This window comes from Malus sylvestris, chromosome 17 (assembly GCF_916048215.2).
Source record: "Malus sylvestris chromosome 17, drMalSylv7.2, whole genome shotgun sequence".
Taxonomy (NCBI): domain Eukaryota; kingdom Viridiplantae; phylum Streptophyta; class Magnoliopsida; order Rosales; family Rosaceae; genus Malus; species Malus sylvestris.
This window is the reverse complement of record NC_062276.1, coordinates 13,584,514-13,610,661: the sequence shown is the minus strand read 5'-3', so window position 1 is coordinate 13,610,661 and position 26,148 is coordinate 13,584,514. Positions and strand designations below refer to the sequence as shown.

At 35.9% G+C, this 26,148-nt stretch overlaps 1 long non-coding RNA gene across 1 annotated transcript; it reads right to left on the bottom strand.

Annotated features, from left to right (window-relative positions):
- Positions 1–12,708: 12,708 nt before the first annotated feature.
- Positions 12,709–18,844, bottom strand: LOC126610698 (uncharacterized). Its single transcript, XR_007618609.1, has 3 exons — positions 18,638–18,844; positions 13,449–13,548; positions 12,709–13,345 (listed from the first exon to the last, which is right to left on the bottom strand). It is a non-coding gene; the product is annotated as an uncharacterized LOC126610698 (long non-coding RNA).
- Positions 18,845–26,148: the final 7,304 nt, after the last annotated feature.

The window sequence follows — 26,148 nt, the reverse complement described above, 5'->3', positions numbered from 1 at the left end:
CCTAACTTTGCTTATTCACTTGAATGAGTTAATTAGGGGATTAGGTGGTGGCAAGTTTTGCCTGTCGGACAGAGATTCTTTTTAATTATGTTATCTGATCACTGTATGTTCGACCAACGTTATAAAACAATGATCCTCTTATATTTTGATCTTATTTGGATGAGGGAGACTCTCAGTTGCAATTAGAGAAACACTCCTAATTACAAGTCAGATTTTCCTTCGTATGATAGAGATGCTCCAAATGAGGTAGACTCTCAATTTTAATTAGAGAAACACCCATAATTACAAGTCAGATATTCTTCCGTTTGATAGAGATAAAGCATTTCTGTAGTAATGTTAATCAAAATTTTTGTTAATGATTGAATTCTTATTTAAATGTTGATTAATATGCTTATTTTTTATCGGTGACACATCATTTGGTTGCAAATTTAATTTAAAATTTTGGTCTACCTAGCATTACCCCTCAGATTCTTCAACTCTATTCTCTGACCTTTCCTTCCGTGACACGGTCGATTATTCCGACTATGCCCTCCTTGACCTGATATTACCAAATACCAATGCATGGAAAGAACGACGGCAATATAAAAAGAGGAGTAATGTTAGGGAGACAAAATTTGGAGACTAAATTATGTGTCACTAATAGAAATAAGCACGTCTATCAACGCTTAAGTAATAAACTAATCATCAACTTACATGTCATTTAGTTTTCAAAATTTAGTCTTCCTAACATTACTCTAAAAAGAGTAGTGTTTATTAGAGATCATTCTCTTATTTTTGTTATTATTATTAGAAAAAAGTATCACTACGGTAAAAAACAGATGCTAACATTTTTGAAACTGAAAGCCCAAATATTTCTGCCCCTCGTTCTATATACGTGTCTTAGACCAATATTCATTCACATGCATGCACGACCAGCTATGACTCCCTGCATACTTGGATTTTGCTTCTGGGTGTTAGAATTCTTCTGTCCCACATCGGCTTGAGAACAAGCCTCATAAATAGAATTACTCCACTCTAACTAATACCGAGATCTTTTGTATTAAAACCCCACACATGACAGATTGAGCAGGTGGCCAAGTGGGGACAGTATCAGTGTTGTTGGAGTAGGCCCATGGCCCCTCTACCTGAAATTTAAGATGGTATCATAGTCAGGGGACGAGCCCGTACTACCTTGTGAACGGGTGGGTCCCCTTTGACCCCTCGCGAATGGGTGAGCCCCGACTTAGCTCCACGTAGGCCAAGAGATGCCACGTGAATGAGTGGGTCCCCATTGGCCCCGTGCGAACAGGTGAGCCCCGGCTTGGCTCCACGCGGTTGCCGATGTGTGGAACTTCACGTGTGATCCATAAAATAGGGTCTCACGTGCGGGGGAGTGTTAGAATTCATCTGTCCCACATCTGTCAAAAGGCTTGAGAACAAGCCATTTAAATAGAATTACCCCACTCTAACTAACACAACATGGTTGCCAATGTGTGGAACTTCACGTGTGACCCATAAAATGGGGTTACATGTGCGGGGGAGTGTTATAATTCATTTGTCCCACATCGGCCAAAAGGCTTAAGAACAAGCCTTTTAAATAGCATTACCCCACTCTAACTAAAACCGAGGCATTTTGTATTAAAATCTCACACTTGACGGATTGAGCAGGTGGCTAAGTGGGGACAGTATCAGTGTTGTTGGAGTGGGCCCATGGCCCGTTTACCTAAAATTTAAGATGGGGTGGGGTGGGGGTGGCTCCTGCGTACTGATATTAGCGGCAAGATTATGAATTGATTTAGGGTTAGCAAGTCTAACAATTTTATATTGATCCCTGCATGCATGGCTCTCCTACGTACGGTCCTATACGTCCCCTTCTTGTTGAATGTTGAGCTGCCATTTGATAGAGTTATAGCTCCTGCATGCATAGCTCCCCACCAAGTTGCAGGTTGCCGAGTTCCACCACTGGCATCATCCACATTGCAGCTCCCTGCATGGTTTGGAGGATATAAGGGGGACGTAATGAAGTTGCTTGTAATTCCTTTTAAAACATGTCATTGTCATGTCTTTTTACTAATTTGTCTTCGGGTTTTAATTTTTTACTAATTTATCTTCGGGTTTTAACTTTTGGAATTAAAATCGCAACACGACACTATAGAATCCCAAATATCTTCTTCTGTAAGAAAACTGAATTGGTATTGCATTTGTGCTATGGTGGACATTTACAGAATTGTCTCTAACACTTGAATTGGATGAGACTTGGATTGGTGTCCGTTGCTTGGTACTCACTAAGCCAATAGGACTGGACTAGCTTTGGTGTAGAGGTGGTATGTTGGGATTGAAAAGCTAATTAGGCTTGTACAGTACACCCAAAGGAATTCTCTCTCCCGACTTCTCACTCTCTCCTCTACACTTAAATTCCGACGACCCACTCACCCGCTACCACCCGACATCCCACGACCACGCACCCACCTGCGACTCTGCAATAGCAACATCCCGACGACAACCCACCCAATCGCTGCTCACAACTCGCAACGACTCGCTAACCACCGAAGACCCACCCAGCCGCTGCTCCCAACGATCCAACAAAATCTTCTACGCGAAGTCGTGAGAGATCCACCACAAAAGTCCGACGACCAGATGATCCCAATCTAGAGAGAGATGGTGAGGACGAGAGATGGTATCAATGGAGAAGAAGATGAAGCGAGAGAAAAAACGGAAAAAGACGTCTCGCGCAGTGGCCTCGCACAAACGGACTTGTAACCCGTGTGTTAGCTGTGCTGCAAAATGAAGGCCTATGTCTCATGTGAATGGTTTTTCGTACTGTCAATTGTGCATAAACCTAATGTTCGTTTTCTGGGAGTCCAAAAACTAACGCATTGGCTTCTCTTTTAGAATGCAGGGCTGCAGTTTCTGAGACCGGTGATGGCAAGCATGCAGGGGGCTATATCCGATTAGATGAAACATTAAGGGTTATAAAATACAAGTAAAAAACTACTACCCGAAGCTTAGTAGAACTCAAGGGAAGTTCTTGACTATCTCATAGTCTTAGGAGACCTCATAAGTGCTCCTTCATTGGATAAGTTGCAACGTTACGCGTGATTAGTCTTGATCTCACTGGGCCAAAATTTGATGTTTTGTCAGTTTACTAGAATGAAGTCGACTGCCTTAGGAAATGAAGTGCGAGTATATACTGACACTTAACGGATGTTTATTAGTTTTTAGGGAATTGGATCCATCCGAATCCATTGTTAGTCATTCATAGTATATCGTGCGATCATAAATTATTTGATTTTTTTATTTAAAATTAAACACAAATAGTATCTGACAAAAAATGACTGCATGATATACGATGAAAGACTAGGATGTGGGGATCTCTAAGATCCCTACAGATCCTCACAAAGTGGATCCAGAGAGCATCCTCTTCCAATTTTTAGTATACACGGGCAATGAAAATTGTGCTTTTGCTTTTGTTTCTTCCTACGAAATTTTTTATTGTGACTGAAACACATGTAGTACTCCACGTGTTTTAATATAAGTGGTGAGAAATTTTATTTTTTAAGTTATTAACTTTTTAAAGTACATATCCTAATATTTATATGGTGACACATAGTGTATTATCCTATGTACCTGACACAATGAAAAATCTCTCATTCCTTACCGGTGTTTATTATTTGTGGGTACATACTGATTGGTTAATGTTGCCATGCTTTTCGTCGTAGATTATGTCCGTCGTTACATTTGGGACAAGTTGATACAAGCTGATTATTCCAACAGATGTAGAGAGAGCTCCCCTGGAGCAAGTAACACTGGGCACCTTGCACAAGTGGACTCTCCCATAAGTTTGAAGAGGGAGACTTCTTGTATAATTTATGCGCAAGATTAGAGAAAGCACTTGATAATTTACTAGGTTTAAAAAGATGTATCTTCGAGTACTTCTTAGATCACTTCCATCCCTAACAAATGTGCTAGCTCAAAGTCTATTTTTAAGGCCAGCTCCCCTAAAACCCCACTCCACCCCACCCAATAGGCTGGCCCAAAGTGGAGGCTAGCTTTGAGCCTAGCACATAATGAATTGAGCAAGAGACCGGTCTATATGATGCCAAATTGACGTCATACATGTGAATTTCCCTTTTTTTTTATTGCCGCTAGTGAGTGGGATACATGCACGTGTGGGCGTGCGTTCCAGCATTAACAAAAAAAAAATGTCAGAATCTTACCGTGGGCCACATGTTCACTTTTGGGCTGTTGGATTTCATTTTTTTTGAAATCCAACGATCCAGATTAATACAAATTGACTAGACTCTTACTCAGCTCATTTTTTAGGGATGGAGATGCACTTAGCCAATTATTGTTCATTGGAGTCTATTACTATTCATTTTGGTGGATTAAATAGACTTTGGGCCAGCTCATTTTTTAGAGGTGAAGTTGCTCTTATGGCGATGTTGTTTTCGCAATCTAACTATGTAAGGATTGTATATGATCAACTTATGTGCTTGAAAGTGCTTGAAACATGAATGGTAAGTTGATTCATGGTACGGATTGTCTTTGCATTTCAGTGGGGTGTTTATCAGCGCAATCTAATTATTAATGGCTGGCTCTGTATATATCTAGATCTATTTTTGGATGATTAAAAATCATATCCTTTCTTGTTTCCCCTCGAGTCATTTTAGATACTAGCGATAGTATGTGCGCAATACTACGAGTTTGAAAACCATATAAAACAGTTCAATGTTCCCAAGTACATATGTGATTTGCAATACATACATGTGATTTATGTCTTTTTGTCCATTAACGGAACACAATTGAAAAATGAAAAGCAAAAATATAAAAGGTAATACTAAAAAGATTAAATTTGTAGACAAAACTTTAGATACTAAGGGAGCGTTTGTTTGCCTTCGTTAAGTCTCACTAAACTAAATTGGATTAAAAGCTAGTGAAATCCCGTGTTTGTTATTAGAAGGGACTAGTTTTAATGGGCTTAGCTTTCACTTGCTTTGACTTCCACTTCGCTAAACCGTCTTAGCGAGTCCTCTCGCAAACCATGAGATTGCTAAGACCACATCTCTCGCGTCCTCGTCCTCTCTCTCGCATCCTTCATCTCCGACTGACCACTCCTGTCACGTCCTCGTCATCTTCGGCTCCTCGATTTGGAGATGGCCAAGTTGATCATCAGCCACAGCAGCTGCAAAACAAAAACCAAATTGCAGCTGTAGAGAGCTTCGACTGTGCTGAGAACCTTCGAGGAAGATCTTGCCCTCGCCGCGTTCGTTTCAATTGGGATATTGATTTCCACCATTGTTTTGTTGAGGGAGAGAGAGTTGTGGAGGATTTTGAGATTTGGAGGGGGTGTGATTAATTCTTCTGAAACTAGAATGATCCATGAGCTGGTCACTTGGAAAAGACAACAACCATGGCAAGCAATCGGTGAGATGATGAATGTGGCTAGGAATTGTTTTTTATTTTTAGGGTGAATTAGAAAATGACAAAACAAATTTGGATGTTGAATTAGCGGTCCCATTTTTTACTGGTACCATGCATGTAGAGTCACAGAACTAGGCGGAATGGCATTTTAGAATTCATATAGCCGACCCCATTTAATGAGAAAATGCTGTGTTGTTGTTGTTGTTGTACCATGCATGCAGAGTCTTGCCTATTGGTAATGTAGATAGGAAATGGTATGCTATGCTGAGGTTGGGGTTCTTGTGTTGCAGAATTTTGATTGGAAGATGAACTGTGACACCACTTGTTAAGCTTCATAATTTTGTGCACCCAGATGACCATTTGATTCTAATTTTGGAAGATGAAAGTGGAAGAGTTAAGTTTTCTGGACATGTGCTTTCACCTCCTATGTATGTAACAGGAACTATTGTTGGCTTTCATGGAAATGAGACTCATTAGCATTCCTAAATTCTTTGAGACCAGAGTTGCTGTTGTGTTAAATTTGGGGAATCTTGAATGCCATACACCACTACAAAAAAAACTTGTTAAATACGATGCTAAAAACTCGTCGTGTAAAGTCATGAAAGCGTCGTTTATGCGTTTTAACGACAATCATGCGACGCTTGTGATAGTGTTGCAACAAACCCATGTCGCAAAAGTTTTCACAACTTATTGCGACACTTGTGTTTATTTACGACAGCTTTACGACACAATAGTTAGCGTTGCAACTGATTTGATTGTGGAATTAAACAAAATATTTGGAACATGTTTGACACGTCGTAAATGCTTTTATCCTTGCAGTTTTTTTGTTGTAAATACAAAGTTGGAAATCATATTTGTTCAGTGAAAGATTGGGTTGCAATTTATAATCTTATTCACAATCATTCTAAGTTCAAAAGTAAAATGATATATGAATCAAAGAACTGTGCTTTTAGAATTCCGAATAACATTGAAAGTACATCATCAACATATCCCAATACACAATCCTACTAGAGTCAAATATAAATAATCTCATCCCAAAAGTTATGAACATATTTTTTTTCTTTCAAATATGCTCCAACATAGTTCAAGAGTTTAATTATGATCAAGACTCTTCATCACAATCTCCATGCAAACCTGAAAAATAAGAATTACCATCAATAACATGTGTCAATTAAAAGTTTAATCTTTAGTATAATGTTTTCTTTACAAACCTTTTATGAAAGCAATTGTTTCTATGCTTCTGGGTCTAACTGAGGTTGCTGTTCATTACTCTCATATGTTTCTTGTAGATGGCTTGATGTATTTAGAGCCTATATTTAACACCAAAATGACAAATAGAAATCAAAATTGCTCAAATTTTCACACTAATTTATTCTAATAAATTGAAAAGAGAACAAAATCACATTCGAATTTATATACTTGTCCACTTCTGCTTGGTGATGTGTTAACATGGAAACCAATATGAGTCATCATGTGATGGTGTTTCAAACTGACTTCACTATACTTGGATCTGAGATCTTCAATTTCATATTCATGCTTAGCCTTAAGATCATCTATCTTAGTCTTATATTGTCTTTCTACCTCTTCTTGTATGGTGTCCTCATTAACATTGGAAGATCGTGAACTTTGACCAAACACATGAGATGGAGTTATACCTGTTCCATACATGCGAACACGTCCATGTGCATCAGGTCCCATAACTCTAGTAAACACCTCCTCTCGATAATCCTCATCTTGCTCATGCTCTTCCCTTTCTCCCAAGCATTGATTAAATTGATTCTACAAAACATGATCCAACCAGTTCAAATGACCAAAAGATAAAAATAATGCACAACCCAACTAATCAAAAGGATGTGAATATGCAAAGTTTTTACTTTGAAAAATAAATAAATAACTGATACTTACAATAATGCCGCCACTTTCCTCATCGAAAAGGTCTATGTCATCATTCTTTGTTTTCTTTGTTCTTGTTTTTATAAACATGCTCAACCGATCCGTTTTCTCTCCCTTCTCTCTCATCTTAAGAGCACACAATGTTTAATCGAGTTAGTAATGAAAACCGTTAAATGGAGAAAATAAAAACTTTCCATTGAGCAAATGAAACCATATGTTTGAAATCACCAGTTCATTGAGATGAGGTTACTAAGTTCTCTAAGAATCTTACAAAGACAAAATAACAATTCATCGAGGAAACGTTAATAACATATGCACCTAAAACATAACATAGAGTTTGGTTTACACGGAAGCGGTTTTGAGAAGCAATGACTATAAACCATAGAGTTTGATTTGTTTGGAAGCAACTTTAAGAAGGAACGGGTTTCCGAAACCATCTGAATTTTATGCACGGTGGTTCATCAGTGTGAATTTCTAGTTTATCTGTAACTATTTGTTCCACATTTTAAATAAAGTCTTATGAGCATAAAACTCATACACAAACAGCCACAAGACCGACCCTAAGCAAATCCCAGAGATCCGGGCAACAAATTCGTAAGGCTTTCGAACTGATTTATGAAAATTAAGCAATACTTAGCCATCAAACACTCCCAATTAATCACATCAGAAGCCACATGGGTCACATAAAATTAAGGTTGAATGATTGTATGACAGTGCCATTGTTATTGTTAAAAAGGTGCATTCAAGGTGTAAAAGAACTAAAAAGTTATGAATTTTAAGCCGCAAATTGATCAAAAAATTATTAGAAAATAAAATGTGACAATTTTCCAGTGACCCAGCTCCAGTTTTTGCATAATATCAACAACTCTCAATGAACTTATTACTCATTGCAAATGCAAAACTAGTGTTCTGACCTCATGTTTCAATTGAGCAAACGAAGTACGACCAATCCAATAAGGAGCACTTCCATGTGCATGATTAGCCTTATTTGCCTCGGAATATTCCTACACATGTTTAAAGCAACCATAATTCATCACTATTATAAACTTAAAATGTAATTTTTCCTAATTTACCTTTACATTAGGGAGGCCCCAATACTTTGCTAGTGTCTTCCATTGATTTGTAGTGACTTGAGGAGGAGTGAAGGATAAACGTTGTTCATCGGTCCAGTATGCGTCATACTATCTTTGCTTAACCCGACACTTCCCATCCCTCCATTTATTGCCAATAACCTTCAAGCAATGATGTTTATATGCATCAGGGATATCTATGGTATCCTGCAATTATTAGATGATAATTATTAATGAAATGAAGACTTATGCATCTGAGTAAAATTAGTAAATTTTGTAAATGCATGTTGTTTACTGTGACTTCTTTCCAAATATCATCTAATACATGATCATGCATTTCAGTCCATGAAACATATGTTAGAGGAATCTTTTGACCATTTCTTGCTATAATTCCAAGTTGTCCACTAAACCTAGTTGCATTTTCTTTGATTGGCTTCCATTTAGAATCAAAATCAATATGAACTTTTGTTCTAGTTCCCCACTATGAGATAGAAAGAGTAGCACCCCGACCTTTCCTAATACCTTCAGACTGATTTTCACCTATAAATTATTCATTATAAGCAACATATAATTTGAATGATAGAATAAAAAACTAGAAAAATTAATGGTCCTTTAGCATTGCAAACCTGTTTGGTCTAATGGAGTCACCAAAGGCTCACCCTCATGACTAGACGCATATGGATTTTATTGTAGTTGTGTCTCTAATTGAGACTGTGTACGCCTTGTAATCGGTGGCTGCTGTTGAGTTTGATTCAATGTGGTATGTTGAGATGACCTAGATAACTGAAGCTAATTCGAACTTTGTCCACGTTGTTGAGATGGTCGTGCTTGTGGCCTACCCTTTTTAGCTCTCATTGGAGATGGGGGAATCAATTCCTCCATTGATTTGCCTCTTCCCCTCTTTGGTGCCATTTTCTGTCGCACTAAAAAATTAGTATATACACATGATGAACCATCATAAAAGATTGATGTAAATAATTCATAATATGTAACCGAGTACCTACCAAGTACCTTATTAAATGTTACTCCCTGTGCACGATTATTAATCTAACATATATACATGCATTGATAAACATAATCATAATTATAGTGATAGAAAACATATAGTCAATTAGAAGTAATAAAGTAACTAATAGAATCAGAATTTACAAAATAATGTCACACGATAACAAGAATTTCCAATATGATCTACTAATACACTATATGGCCAATCATTCTTTCAGGGCCGGCCCTGAGAAATTGGGGGCCCTAGGCGAGCCTTCGAGTGGGGGCCCTAAAGTTCTTTGATACCCAACTCATTGTACATTTATATGTATAAGAAAAGATTTCGCTAAATACATGAAAAAGTTCGTTTCTACATCAAAAATCATTAGAACTTATATCCAAAGAAGAAATATATGCAAACATTACTTAAATATTATACGTCTCGCGTTTTTAGACGCAAATGTATTAATTAAGTTTACATAATCTAACTTTTCAACCAATTCTTTTTCAATTGACAAAATAGCTAACCCATTCAATCTTTCTTGTGACATAGTTGATCGAAGATACAATTTGATCAACTTTAATTTTGAGAAACTTCTTTCTGCAGAGGCAACTGTAACTGGTATGGTTAACAAAATACGATAAGCAACCCATGCATTTGGGAAACAACCATCCTTTTGTCTTATATATTTTAGCACTTCCATTGCTCGATTTATTTCCTTCGGCAAAGTTTCTCTTAAGATTTTTAGCTCTATAAATAAGTATTTTCCATCAATATCAGAATGCTCACCATGTTTCAGAAATTCTTTAAGATTGATACAAAAACTCTTCAAGCTATCATTGTCTACATCTTTTAACTTCTTCAAAGTAAACAAAAGCCCAAAAGTTTCTTCATATTTATGACATTGTTCAAACCTGATATGAAGTGAAGTACGAGCTTAATCAACTATATAAATGAAGTAATCAACTCTAAAAGCTTCAATTGCTGATTGTGTTGCCACTTCACTAGCACTCTCATCAAACTGTTTCTTTCTTCGAATGATGCATTTCTCACGAAAAACAGGCTCAATCTCCATCTCACTTGCTATTTTCTTAGCTTCATTCATTGCCTCTTCAAATCCAGTTTCTCTATACTGATCAAGAACAGATATAAACCCTTTCAATTGATCAATAGCAACATCAATATGCATATCTTCTTTTTGAAGAGTTTTGCTAATAGTATTAATAGCAAACAACAATTCATGCCAAATAACCCTACCTAACAAGAACTCAAAATTCTCCAACTCATGGATTGCTAGGGATTCGGCTTCACTCTTTGACTTAGGATCTTCACTAGTATTTGCCAAGTGAATCAAAGCATCTCTTATCTGTTGAGCGCTTTCTCTTATGGGTTTAACACTTTCAATATGACTTTCCCAACAAGTTTGTGACAACGGTTTGAGAGTGTGACTTCCTTGCACATGATCTGTAAAAACTTTCCATCACTTTGTTGAGGATGAGAATAATGTATATATACATTGTACCACTCCAAAAAAAGACATAGTTTTAGGACAACAATTGACCATATCACAAAGTGCAAGATTAAGGCTATGACAGCCACATGGAGTGTAGAATGCTCTAGGATTTATTTCAAGTACTCTGCTTTTCACGCATTTATTTTTGCCTTTCATATTTGAACCGTTGTCATAACCTTGTCCCCTTATGTCATCAACATCAAGTTTAAGATTGCTCAATGCACCGAAAAGCACATCAAACAGTGCACACCCTATTGAGTCATGTACATTCAGAAATTCTAAAAAGAATTCTTCAACCTTTATTGGAGTTTTTGTAACATCCACACAGCTTATTATAAGAGACATTTGATCTTCGTGACTAGCATCCGGAGTGCAATCAAGTATCACTGAAAAAGACTTTGCTTCTCGAATTCTTGCTATGATTTCACTTTTGACCTTACTTGCCAACAGTTGTGTCAATTCATTTTGAATCTTGTGACCAAGATAATGGTAATAAGTCTTATGTGTATCAATAAGCCGAATGTGCTCTTGCATTGTAGGATCAAATTCAGCAATCATTTCAATCACATTTAAAAAAATTCCATTATTCTCTTCATACAGCTTCTCATTGTCTCCACGAAATGCCAAAGTAACTTTTGCAAGTCTTTTCACATACAATCTTCTCATTGCCTCCATAACACTTGTCTCCAATGCTCTTTCTCTTTGCTGATTTGTTGTTGCACACTTTCATCAATTGTTTTACATTTTTGCAATCTTCTTTCCAATTCAATCCATTTACTCATGTAGTGAATGTGTTCCTTGCTAGTTTCATGAGTTGTAAGCCTGTGACCAATATTCTTCCAATCTTTCAAACCCTCATTATCCAGGTAAGTCTTGATTCCAATTTGCTTGAATAACTTGCAACAAAAACAAAATACTATAAAGAACATGAGTACACTAGCCATTTCCTATCTTGCGTCTCCCCATTAGGCAATTTTCTAATGTAATGTACAAAAGAAAAATGCCTACCTGAATTATCTTTCGGAAATGCAACATCATCAATTCTTTTAGGACCTTTTTTCACTAACATGTCCCTAAGATTTTGATCAATCTTATCCCAATTCCCTGGATCATCAATATTCAAAGGAAAGACAATTTCAATATCCTTACCATTCTCATTAGTTTGATCATGTTCTTCAATGTCAGTCTCAATCAGAGGTTCATCTTCTTGCTCTTTACTACCATCGTCAGATAGAGGCTCATATTGCTCATCTTGCTCTTCGTTATCAATCTCAATTGTGAAATCATCTTTCTCCCCATTACTGTCATGATTCCCTTATTCCTCATTCACTGAAATATCATCTTGTTTCTTGAAAAACTTACTAAGAGATCCAGCCTGAGACTTTATTAATGCTTCTTCCTTTTCCTTGTTTCTTCTTTTTTGAGACCCATAGAGATACTTTCTATTTCTGTTAGTAGGCTTACTATTTCTAATAGGAGGCATGATAACCAACTCTTTTTCAATTAGGAAATCACAACCCCACAATCAACAATCAACTCAATATTTTGTAAACAACAAATTGACAAAGAAACAAACTAAAATTCAAATTTTACCCACTACCCAACACAACAGTTTGATAAAAATGACACAACACAAAATGAGGCGCATAAAAAATATGGTAAAATTCAACATCAAAACTTTGAATTATCTTGAACCAAAACTAGTTAGGAAGTAAAAGTAACCAACCTTGTTAAGTGCACCCATAATCCATGTATCTTCTTGAAGGGATTTAACCACTTTATTAAGTGCATCCACAAGTTCGAATTTTATAATTGCAATATAGACACTTGACAAGCAAATTCTTTGATTTCGCATAAAAAATACACATTAAAATAAACAAATCATAAACCCTAGAATCGAAAATAACTACAATTTTTCAACTTCTATTTTAGTAGATATTTTAGAATTTCACATGGTATGTTTTCATGCAAGTATACAAATTGGAAATGTGTGAATGTCCTTGTAAATTTAGTATCAGCACAATATTCGGGACGTTATCTTCCTAAGCATGTCTGACACAGGTACGCCACAATTGATCCATGAAAGAAAATGACACTTTCATATAGATTTAGGGATTATACAATGGCAGTAACTAACGGTAGTAGGTAACATATGGAGGCCTTTCCTATACATCACACCGTGACCTCAAATGATTTTACCGAAGCAATACAAGCTGTTCGCAATTTTTAGACCAATCTCTTTCATTAATAAATATTCCAAATGTTAGTATTCCATGGCTAGAGTTGGATAACAATTTATAAAATCACCAACTGCCATATTCTCATGATTCCATGAAAGCCATTTGCAGAACTTATAAGAAGATGAAAACAAATAACTTACAATACAGTAATGACAGCATAACCAGCAATGGATTCCAGACCACCCTTCCCAAACTTCACTCTCTTGGTTACTCTTCAACAACTCATTTTTCACCTCCAAAATCACTTCCATTGTAAAAAAAAAATTGCCAGTGATTAGAACACCCAGTTAATTACAACAAACACCCAATTGGAAGCTACAAAATCCAGTGAAAAAAACCCAACTTACCATCACTTTTATTAGTCTCTGAACGCCACGGAAGCACCTTCAAGATCTCATAAGCATTGCAAATGGGTCCATCGCAAACTTGCTCAATGCTCAGTTTGCTCTGTGCGTTAAATTCCCAAAAAAAAAGGTGAAATGTTGCTGAAGTTTCCGTTTCACCCCAACCAAGACATTTTGCAGCCAAGTTTCAACTTTCAAGACAACTATATAATTTTATATTTAAATATTTTATTAAATTCAAACTCTAAAAATATATTTATATATATTATATATATACACACATATTTAAAAAGATATATTTTGGGCCCCCCTCCCCACCCAAAACACACGGCTAGTTCCATTTTTTTTTTATAATTTCATATTTAGATATTTTACTCAAACTACAAAATTATATATATATATATATATATATATATATAGAAAGTTATGATTGGCACTCTAAAATTCTCATTCTACATTTCAAACTTTCTATATTTGGAAAGAAAAATACACTTGTGAAGAGTGTAGGATGAGATTTTTGGAGTGTTAATAACACTTCCCTATATAAAAAATAAAATTAAAAAATTTGGGGGCCCTAGGTGGCCGCCTACTCGGGCTACCCTCAGGGCCGGCCCTGCATTCTTTCATCTCATTTTCAGGAGGATCATCAACTTCTTCAACATTTATGTCTACGGTTGCTCCATCCACTCCTTCCCTGACCTAACCAACATCTTCATCATTCATAAATACAGTTTCATCCAATTGTTGGGGTGCATAGAGCTCTACTTGAGGCATAATTGTTGGGGGTGTGGGAAGAATCCTTTGAACGCATACCGAATAGATCTCTTACAGTCATATTAACAACAACATGCCAATCTGAATCAATTGGATCCTATATATAACAAACTTGCTTTGCATCTCGTGCTAAAATGAAAGGCTCGTCCCCTACAACATTATCTTTGTATAATAGATGATTAAAATTCACTAATGTGAATCTAAACTCATCTTCTTTCATTCCACCAACTGCATCAACCCAATCACACTTGAACAAAACAAATTTCAAGGCATTGGTATATCGGATTTCAACCACATCTTTCAACACTCCATAATAGGTGACATCACCTAAGCAAGGCCTTTTGTCCTTAACAGTAACATAGCTCATAATGTCTGCTTTCAATACAACACCAGAATTTTGAGTGGTTCTACATTTTTTTCGCTTTCTTTGGTACGAAATTTGGAGCCAGTAATGACATAACCTTTATATCTTCGTGCAAATTGGTCAGGACCATTAGCCAAACTAATGATGTCTTTAGAAAATACTTCATTATTAGTTAGCCCCTGTGTATCAACTTATATAATATGAGATTTGTTCAGAAAGAAGTGAATTAAGAAGCATTCAAAGTAATAAATATAATTGTGCTTTCACTTACTTTCAAAATGGTGTAATAGCATCTGTGTTGACTAGCATGTGCCTATGTACTTATGTCCATGTAACTTCATTTAGACGTATTTTCACTCCTTTGTTAAGAGGACGACCATAGTCACTACCACCATCATCATTACGAGTTGGACGAGTAAGCTTTGTTTCTACTTCATTCAAATATCGGGTGTAAAAAGTCATGCATTCTTCCATTAAGCGACCATTGGCAATTGAAGCCTCAGGATGCGCACGATTACGCACATAACACTTAAGTGTTAATAAGTACCTGTGTGTAATATAATTAAAATATAATCTAATGAAAATAGTTAATATAATAAAAATTACAACTACAACTTTACTAACCTCTCTATAGGATACATCTATCTAAATTGGACAGCCCCAGCAACCAATGCTTCCTCAGCTAGATGGATAAGCATATATTTCATTACGTCAAAGAAAGACATTGGAAAAATCTTCTCAAAATGGCAAAGTGTATGCACAATTCGCTCTTGAATATGTTCCTATTTAGACTACACGTTCACTTTCGAGCAAAGTTGTCTGAAGAAATTAGTGAACTCAATCAATGCTTCAACAACATTCTTAGTCAAGGCTCTGTGTGCTGCTATAGGAAGTAATTGTTGCATTAATATATTATGATCATGACTCTTAAGACCCCAAATACTCCGCTCCTTCATGTGTACATGCCGAGAAATATTAGAAGCATAACCATCTGGAACCTTTACTTGCATAAAGACTTTTAAGAACACATCTTTATTGTCTTTAGTAATAGTAAAATAAGCAGGAGCTAAGTATGCCTTATTAGAACCTCGTTCCTGAGGGTGCAATGGTTTCCTAATGCCCATTTCTTCTAAGTTACGTCGAGCCTTTAAATTGTCCTTGGTTTTTTTAGCAACACCCAATATTGTCCAAAGGATATTTTCACAACAATTCTTCTCAATGTGCATGACATCGAGATTGTGACGAATCAAATTATGCTCCCAATACAGTAACTCAAAAAATATGATTTTTTTTCTTCGAAAATGATTGACCATTATTACTCCCATCTTCAGCTCTTTTCCTCTTTCTAAAGTCTTCTTTCTTATACTCTGTAAGTACTCCTCGCAACTGTCTTTTCACATCAATACTTGAAATTTTTTGTGAAGCACGTCCCCATTCTCGTGTGCCATCAAAAGACACTTTATCTCTTTTTAATTTATGACTTGTAGGTAAAAATCAACGGTGACATGTGTAACAATACTTTCTTCCATAAGTTAACCAACGAGATCGAGTGTTCGTATTGCAACAAGGACATGTTTTTTCACCTCTAGTGCTCCACCCTGATAAGTTCCCATATGCAGGATTGATAGTCTAAAGTAATGTAGCATGTAGTTTAAACATTTGATTCGTCGAGGCATCATAAGTACACCTTGCCATAATTCCTTTAACTTGTCAATCAATGGTTGTAAATATACATCAATCTTATTACCAGGTCCGTGCGGGCCATCTATCAGAACAAACAAGATATAGAATGGTTGCTTCATGCACATCCAAGGTGGCAAATTATATGGCATTAGAATAACAGGCCATGTACTGCGAGGTTTGAACATTGTTCTAAATGGGCTAAAACCATCTGATGCTAGACCAAGTCTGACATTATGAATTCCATTAGCAAAATCTGGATACTAAGCATCAAAAGCTTTCTATGGAAGTGTATAAGCAAGGTGCCTTGGCACACCATCATTAATACGCTTCTTGGCATGCCATTTCATAAGTGAAGCAGTTTTGGAAGACATAAAAAGTCTTTGCAATCTTGGCTTCAATGGAAAATATCTTACTTGTTGAGCTAATATTTTTCTATCCCTACTCACACCATTGTTAGTTTGGCCTTCAAATTTCTTGTATCTGGATGTGTGGCAGATGTCACATGATTCAAGCTTCTCATCCTTATTTTTAAACAACATACAATGATTAGGACATGCATCCCATGTCTCCTATGTGAAGCCCAGGTCCTGTGTAATCTTTTGAGCATCATTATAAGAATCTGGTACGTCTATATTGGGAAAAACTTCTTTCAAAAAATTTAACAAGATTGTCATTGAATTGTATGTCCATCCACCAAGTACCTTTATGTGTAATAGCCGAACAATGAATGACAATTTAGTAAACTTTTCACACCCTGGATACAAAGGACATTCTGCATCTTGTAGCAATTTAAAGTACTTTCTAGTTTCATCATTTGACCCCTCACTGTGTTCATTTTCTGTTGACTAATCATTCTCCATATTAGGTTCCACATTTGAATGGCCAAATGCCTCTTGTACCATTCCAAACATATCATCAACAAAGGCTGATGGAGTATTATTCCTAATACCTTGTTCTGAATATAATGGTTGGTTTGTTTCTCCATGATGAATCCAATTTCTATAATTTGGCATAAACCCATCAACTATTATATGAGCTCTTACTACTTCCCTTGTAACAAAGTACCGATCGTAACATTTTTTGTAAGGACAATAAATCCTTGTATGACCCTTGTTGTTATCAAATGCAAACTCCAAAAAATGTTCAAGCCCATGTTTAAATTGATCAAACGACCTGTCATTTAAATCTATCCAACTCTTGTCCATACCTAATGTCATCCAAAAAATAAAGAAACAATACCTTATATTATCCATTAAAAAAGGGTAGTTATTTTTAACAAGAAAAACAACAAGATGTAGAAAAGCATACAAAGAAAGTATGTAAAATTAATCAAATTTTTATTTAAAAGGTGGATAGAAAACGCACCAAGCTAAGAATTAAGCACCCTTGATTTGATCTCTATAGTTAATCCAAAATATATGAACTACAAAAGAAACAATCTATTAATCTTCAGTCATGAAGGTAACCCAAAAAGGTTGACAATCCAAACCAAGTTTTCAAGCTATACCTACTCTTGGTCTGCCATCAATTTAAAAGAATACTATGGTTTGTGGATAAGTTTGGATTGGAGGGAAGGGAAGCAAGCTGGTCTACTATCTTAAATGAGCTCACATGTTTGGTAGTCGGTAGGGCGGTGGTGGAGCTGGTGGTTTGACTGAGTTGCCATTGGTCTTGGCGGCAATGACCGTGGAGATATTATGTAAGAGTCTAGAACTACTGGGAGTTCAATGAAATTACAATATGTAGTAATTCAAAGTCAAATACTACTAATTTAAAATAAATTGCAGAAAGCAAATATCCCTATTTGAGCCATCTCCAGGCTCTAAACCTACTCTTGGTCTGCCATCAATTATCACTTAAAAATTGGATAAACTCACTTAAAAATTAGCTAGGAATGGGTAATTAACCAGCTTCTGCTGAAAGAGAGAGGTTTTGCAGGAGTAGTTGGTTGATTTGTTGGGGTGTATCTGCAGAGAAAGAGAGCGACAAACAATATATATATTCTCTCTCTCTCTTTCTCTCTCTCTCTCTAACTGAGAACATGAAACTCATTCCCACACGCATCTACAAGAGAAAATCATGGCAAGAGACGGCAAGCAACTATTGGTTCGTGATGGAGGGTCCAATCACAGGTGATTTCTTGGGTAGCAAATATGATATACATATCCAATTAGAAAATAAATTTGAAAGCAGAGGATTCACTCGACAATCAACTTGAAAGCAGGGGATTTCTTTAACCCCTCAAGTATATAATCAATTCATGTAAACATATTAACAACAATACATTCACTCGACAGAAACCCTAGAAATCACTTAGCAAGACTTATAGAATCAGAAAAGAGAGAAGATGGAGATGGTTGTAGTGGCTTACAAGAACTCCGATTGTGCTCCGGAATCTCCGATATAACTCTAGAAATTTCGATTGAGTCTCTGATTGCCCCAAGTAGAGTCGAAAGTGAGGGAAAAGGAAACGGTTGTGGGAGAGAATGGAGGCTGTGTTGGTAAAAAGAAAAAAGGAGTGCGCTTTATTTCATCTAAAACATTGAGCGCCCAATTTGTTCGCGCTCAAACTCTCTCCGTTGTGGGGGCCGTCACAAACAATTTGTTTAAGATAACATATGTAACTATTTGCAACACTATTTATGACATTACTTATAGCAGTGTCGCAAATATTTTCACGCTAACAAATGCCGCACAAATTTCCTTTTATTTGCAACGGCAGTGTAATCTAAGGCAAAAAAACTGTCGCAAAAAGGCATTTTTCTTGTAGTGCACTCAGTTTTTGGACTAGTGACAGAGCCAGAAATTCAAACTTAAGCCATACAAAAGAAATTATTCAAAATAAAGGCATTTTTCTTATACTATCCTGTTTCTTAGTCTGACATTACACCAAATACTTCACTACGTCAGTCCACCTTAGTCTATCCTAAGCCAGTCCAGCTTAGTCTATGAAGTTAGTCCAGTCCGAGGTAGACTGGTGCAACAAACGCACCTTAAAGGTTATGGAAGTTGATGATTGATTTATTATTTAAGCGTTGATAAACGTCCTCATTCTTATTGGTGACACATCATTTAGTTTGCAAATTTAATTTTTCTAGCATTACCCAAATATAAATTATACATGGAATTATGTTTGATGCAAAAACTACACTTATGAAGTATAAATATACATGGGCTCTGGAATTTCATTTCTCTGTTCTACAACTGCCATGTATTTTATTCTAAAAGCGGTGAACTTGGACTGTTCCCACTTTATCAGTGCTTATTATATCTCTTACCTGAAGATTAATTGCAAACCTTAGCCCATGTTCAATTTCTTTGGCTCATACAAAATTATTTAGTTATGTAACGATTATCCAATAAACAGGCAAAGTACGACGTTCATTCAACAGTCAAATGAATTTTGATGTGATTAAATTTTGAAGAGTTTATCTTTAAAGGGTAACATAAATGGTTTCAATTGACTAATAAAAATGAAAAACTGATAAGGTAAAATGAAAAATCCCAACTTAAAAGATGGGAAGTGTTTTTTACACCATTTTTGTCTTCTCGCACACCTTTTTTATTTCTAAATCTTTAACTATCAGATTGCATAAATCAAGCGAAATCAACAAACATAATCAAATAAAAATTATGTGAAAAATTAAAAATAATGTGTGTTTTTTATTTTTCTAGAGTATTTGTAATGTTCCCTGACAAAAGATGTGAAGCCAAATCCCACGTCTATAATGACAAGGGATTGAGACACGTGTCGTACCAAGATTGGGGTGCTAAATTTGTGCCACAAATTGGAATTTGGAGTAGAACTACAAATGCTAATTTTATTAGCCAATCAAAAGACGGGGGCACATTTAGGATTTAACCTTAGAAAGGCACACACGTTGAAAATGTGGAAAACTAACCAAAAACCCCTTAAAAGCTTCCTTTTGATCATAAGGACAAAAGTTTTCAAAAGTACCGAGGTTACCCTTTAAACATTTGTACAAAATTGGCCAAGCATGCAATAGAGTTAGTAGAGTTCACGTGGTCTTCACCAAAGAATACATCCAAAAGAAGAAAAAGAAGGACTGACACTTTCAGAAAACATTTGAATGCAAAAGGTAAGGTGGTAAACACTGCAGGAGCCAAGACAACATGGATTCACATGACCTTCATTCAAGCAAAGAAAAGACAGCCAGCTTATAGAAACAGTGCTGACAGTTTTCAGAAACAGTGTGCTGTCACTATCTAAAAAGTTGTAAATAAATGAAAAGTTATTTTGTTGTTTAGGAATTAGGTTTTGTATATAAGGGAGCTTTTTCTCCCATGCAGAAGATACGGAACAACACAGCAAAGGCACACCATCTTTCAATTCTCATACACTCAAGCATCCAAAACCTTCCTAGCATCCTTTGTAAACATTTCTTTGTAAACATTCTATATATTAAGAAAAGTTAAAGTGTACATATTCAAGCAATATCCAAGTCTTAAGTAAGTTTTCTTTCTTTCTTTAGTGTGTTTGTTTAATTAAGACTTCTAGTCCAAAACAGGGAAACACTATTATAGTTATATTATTAACCTGCTAAACTGACGATCATACTTTGTTCGAGCACTCTGTTATAGTTGAATGCTTGCCATACAAATAATTGGACATTAACCAGGGTACCTCTGAGTTCTTCGTACCTCTAAGTTCAGCCGTTAAGGCCTTATACTTGTACTATTAGTGGCCGGCATGCTGAAACATGTCGAGTTTCATGTGCAAGGTTTTATGTCTAGTTGTTATAATGGTCATCCAACTATTTAACCGGGCCTGCTTCACCAATCTGGTATCAGGGCCAAGTTTAGCATTTTAATAGTATAATTATAAAAGTGAAGTACCTTGAGGACGGAAGTCATGAACACAACTAATATCACACTTGTTTATTTTGTATAAACAACAAATATTATTATCCTTGTAGACCTTGTCAACCATAACCACTAGGTATTTATTATCCCAGACACCCAACTATAATTAGCTTAAAGAGAAGATTAGCATATATATTCAAAAGAATTAGCAGGATCTTGAAGAAGCAGAAGTTTTATCTTAGTTATCTTGAACATCCTTCATTTATTCGTAAATATAATAACACAGAAGTACAACATAAAGTTTTAGAAGCAAAAAGAGCAACAGATCAAGTTTTAGAAACCTTGAGAGAAGAAAGAGAGTTTCTTAGAAACCAGTTAGTCGTAACTCTATAGAAAGGTAGACTGTAGTTTATGATACATTATCTTAATTTAGAAATTAGTGAAATACAAAAACAAAAAATAACCTTAGACCAAAATAGTTTAGTTTGTTATTTTCCATTGAGAAAGCATAATCATATTTTGCATAGTAAAGAAAATCCACAAACTAATAGTATTGTAGATCTTATTATTAGTCAAGCAGAAAATATGAAATTAGAAAATAATAAGCATAATCATTTGTTAAACCAGTTGTTAGAGCATTTTCAGAAAAATTCCATAAAAACAATTAGACAAAATATAGACTATATTACATCTCAGTAAATATTCAAAGGTTTCCTAGCAAAAGAGAGATAAAAGAGCTTGTTGACCTCATAAATAGTAAGCCGAAGCAAGTAGAACTTAGATCATTAGAAATAGTTGAGCAGCTAAAATTAGAAGTTCAAAAAAATCAATTAGTGCAGAAGGAAATGAGTAAACAAGTACATAAACTGCATAATAAAATAGATAAATTATTAGTTTAATGACTAATTCTAGAACTAGTAGAAAATGTATCCAAGCTTTGAAAGAAATTAGTAAGCTAGATAAAGAACCAGTAGGTTTAACATAATTTTCAACACAAGTAGTCAGTAGTAATATTCTCATTAGGCAAAATAATTTAATTATTCAATTACTTTTAAGTTTGGCTGAAAAATTAGATCAAGTTGAAGAACAAATAGCATAAATAAACAAAGTTTTAGATAACGCATACTCATTACTTCCACCATCTTTGTTAGATAAATTAGAAAATTCAACTTTAAGTGCAAATAATAATATTAGAAGACCTAAGCTAAATCCTTTTAATAATAGAAAATGGAACTTTTTAGGAGAAAAGGAAAAGAAGTAGTTAGAGCTGAAAATATTTATCCAAATGAAGAAGCACAAGAATTTATTAGAAGAGGTTTTGAGATGACACAAAAAATAAAATATAATTTATATCAATTAGGTTTATCTGAAAACAGAAGCAGAATTGTAAGTAGCATTAGTCAACATGAAATTAGTTGTATTGATAAAGAAGTCACACTTAATTTAATTAGTAAAGAAGCAGTTACTCATTTGAAAAATTCACATTTTAGTCATATTCATGTAGGAACAACATTAATTGGAATAGCAGGGTTAACCAGAGCATAAGCAAGCACAAAAACTTTAGTATATATATATATGATGATAGATAGGATAATCACCAACAAGCAGCAATATCAACAACTGAAGTAGATTTAAGTTCAAACTTAGCAGTTATAGGATGTCTTCCAAATTATGTTATGACAATAAATGAATTTAGTAAATATATTAAAGTAAGCATAAGAAAAAAAAAATTATAATATGAAAGGAGAGTATAAAAATTTGTGTATTAGCATAATTTATATTGGTAAAGTGTCTCATAGATATAATCATAAGTTTAATTTAGAATTTCAAAACTTAGCTCAAACATTTGATAGTAAACATGTAAATACGATAGAAGCAAAACCTATAGATAATAACTTTTTAGAAGGAACTTAGTGGACATTACCTAATTTACAAGTAGCAAGAAATAGACAGCCAGATAAAGTACAAATATATGAAACTAGTACAGGTCAAGCAACAATTAGGTTTAGTAATTACAAGCAACTGTAAAAAAATATAAGAGGATGAAAGTGAGATAAAAAAATGAGAGTATTCATATGACTTTTAATAATTTAGATATTAGTTTAGTTGAGCAAAATTTTGATCATACTGTAGATAAGCTTATAGAAGATATTGATCATTTAGATGAAGAACAATACTTATGAAAATATTAATTTTAGAAATAGGAGTAGAACATATTTTAAGATCAAAAGAATATAATAATTTAGAATTAAAAGCAGAATGTAATCCAACAAAAGAAAGTAGCACATCAGGAGTAGAAAATCCAAATCCAGGATACACAGGTAGAACTGATCAACAATTTTTTAGACAAATAAATGAACAATATAATTGTAACAGCCCGTCCTGAAATATTTAGTATCGACAGTGTGAACTGACTATTTTGCCTTTGGACATTTTGTGTGTTTGTGTGGTTTAAGTTAGGAGTGAACTAATTCCTTAAGTCCCTATAATTTGGAACTAATTAAGACTAAAAGTTGTTATGTTTTTGTGGTTGTTAGAAGTCAAAAACTTTGGACCACACACACACACACTCTAACTCTCTCTCTCTCTCCTTCCTGTGAACTCTATCTCCCTTCTCCCTCTCGATTTTCTCCTGTTTCCATTAACTTTGTACGGACGAACTCCAAGCATTCCATTTTAGGCACGGATCGAGGTTTAAAAGGTAACATTCAAACTCTTTGCATGTCTAGAAGTTGATTTATACCTTTATTTTGACTTAAAACCTTCGAAAACCCGAGAAACTGAAATCCCAGTCTTAGGTAATGTTCATGCACTAATTATTGTGAGGTTTTTAGGAGTTTTTAAGGGCATAGGAAGCTTGGAATCATCCTCACGAAGCTCGGAGAAGAAAAATGAAGTGATTTGGACGTCGGAAAGTTGAGTTTCGACGAGTTGCAGGTTTAGTCGGATTATCAAGGGATTTTCCGGCGAGTTCCGTGGATTTTACGGCTCTTGAAAGGTATGGTATTATTCTATTTTTTTCAAGCTTCAAATTGGTTTAAGTTTCATGAAATTTGACTGAGAAATAGACGAGAAATGAAGGTTTGAAAAATTCCCAGTTTTCCGGTGACGGCGACAATTGCCGGAGTTCTGAGGTAGATGATGACGGAATATTCTGTCAACTTTGACGGAATATTCCTAACGGGGTTAGGGGATTCCGTTAGGAACCCTGCGCGTGGCGCCGCGTGTTACCGTGCCTTTGCCGGCGTGTGGCGACATGTGGGACGTCGGAGAATTATTTTTAAAATATGAGGATGTTCGTGAGGTTGTGTAGATCACGTTGGTATATTCAAACACCTCATTTAAGCAATGTATGAGAAGTTATTAGCTAGTATTGATTATGTGCTTTAAATTAACCTTTTTATAGTTGTTTCGCATATAGGGGAGACTTATCCCGAGGACGAGCGCAGTCAAGGGTGACTCGGGGGCTCTGACCCTTCGACATACCAGTGAGTGGGCTTTTGGTTTTCAGTATATACTTATATACTTGATATTTTCCCAGAAAATACGTTTAAATGAAAGTATGCCTTGAAATGCCATGTGTTGATGCATAAAACCGAAGGTCTTGGAACAACGTAAATCCGACCGTGAATCTGTAAGAAAGTAAATAACACAAGATGTATCATGGTTCACCCCAATGTTTGGGCTACGTCCACACTGATATTGTATTTCTCTGAGAGGATTGTGAGGGAGGGAGAGATAGCTTCTGTATGTGAGAGGCTCTTCTGAATCTGAGAGGCCTTGCTCTGAATATGAGAGGCTTTGCTCTGAATATGAGAGGCTTGAGGGTTGTGAGGGTGAGGAGGCCATTTTATAGAATAAGGGCTCCTCACTTATTACATATTTTCCCCTCCATTTATTACATAATTACACTTGAGTCCCTTGAGTATTTATACGAGGTCTAAATACGGAGGCCATAAGTATGGTACAAATAGTAGTCCCCCAAGTCTTCAGTCAAGAAAGTCTTTTGGTTGGAGACTTGAAATTCAGTCCATGTGTGGGCCGAAGTAACTAGATGTCGTCTAGGACTGATACTCGATATGAGGCGGTGCCCAATCTAAAATGATTCTCAACTAAAAGTAGCACATGTTGCGAGGCTGCTCTGCTTGTGGCTTATGTTGCCTTGGTTGGCTCGGTTTGTGGCGTTGAAGGTGAGGGGGTCCCTTTTATAGAATAAGGGCTCGCTCCTCAATACATAAATGATGGGCTAAAGTTGATGCTCGCGGCGAGGCAGTTGCTCAGCAGGCGGCGATGCTCTCTAATGATGGTGAGGGAATCCCTTTTATAGAATAAGGGATCGCTCCTCAATACATAAGTGATAGGCTAAAAGTAGATGCTCACTGTAAGGCGGTTGCTCAGCTGGCGGCGATACTCTCTAATGATGGTGAAGGGGTCCCTTTTATAAAATAAGGGCTCGCTCCTCAATACATGAATAATGGGCTAGAGTTGATGCTCATGGCGAAGCGGTTGTTCAGCTGGCGGCGATGCTCTTTAATGATGGTGAGGGGGTCCATTTTATAGAATAAGGGATCGCTCCTTAATACATGAATAATAGGTGCTCTCTAATGAAAGTGAGGGAGTCCCTTTTATAAAATAAGGGTTCACTCTTCAATACATAAATAATGGGCTAAGTCCCCCAAGTCTTTTTCATGAGGCCCAGTTGAGGCCCAATAAATGGTACATAATGTAGTCCCCCAAGTCTTCGGTCAATAGAGTTTGTTGGCTGAAGACTTCAAATTGAATCCATGTATGGGCCGAAGTGGCTGTTGTTCGGAGGTGGTATTTGTATACCTTGCACTGAAGCTTTGTAGGTGAAGCTTTGCAAGTGAAGCTTTTGAAGCTAGGGCTTTGTAAATGAAGCTTTTGAAGCTAGAGCTCTGTAAATGAAGCTTTCGAAGCTGATTGACATAAGTGATGCTCATGAATGTTTATGTTGATTGACATGAGTGATGCTCATGGATGTTGACATGATGCTCATGAGTGTTGACATGAATGATGGTCATGAATGTTCATATATGA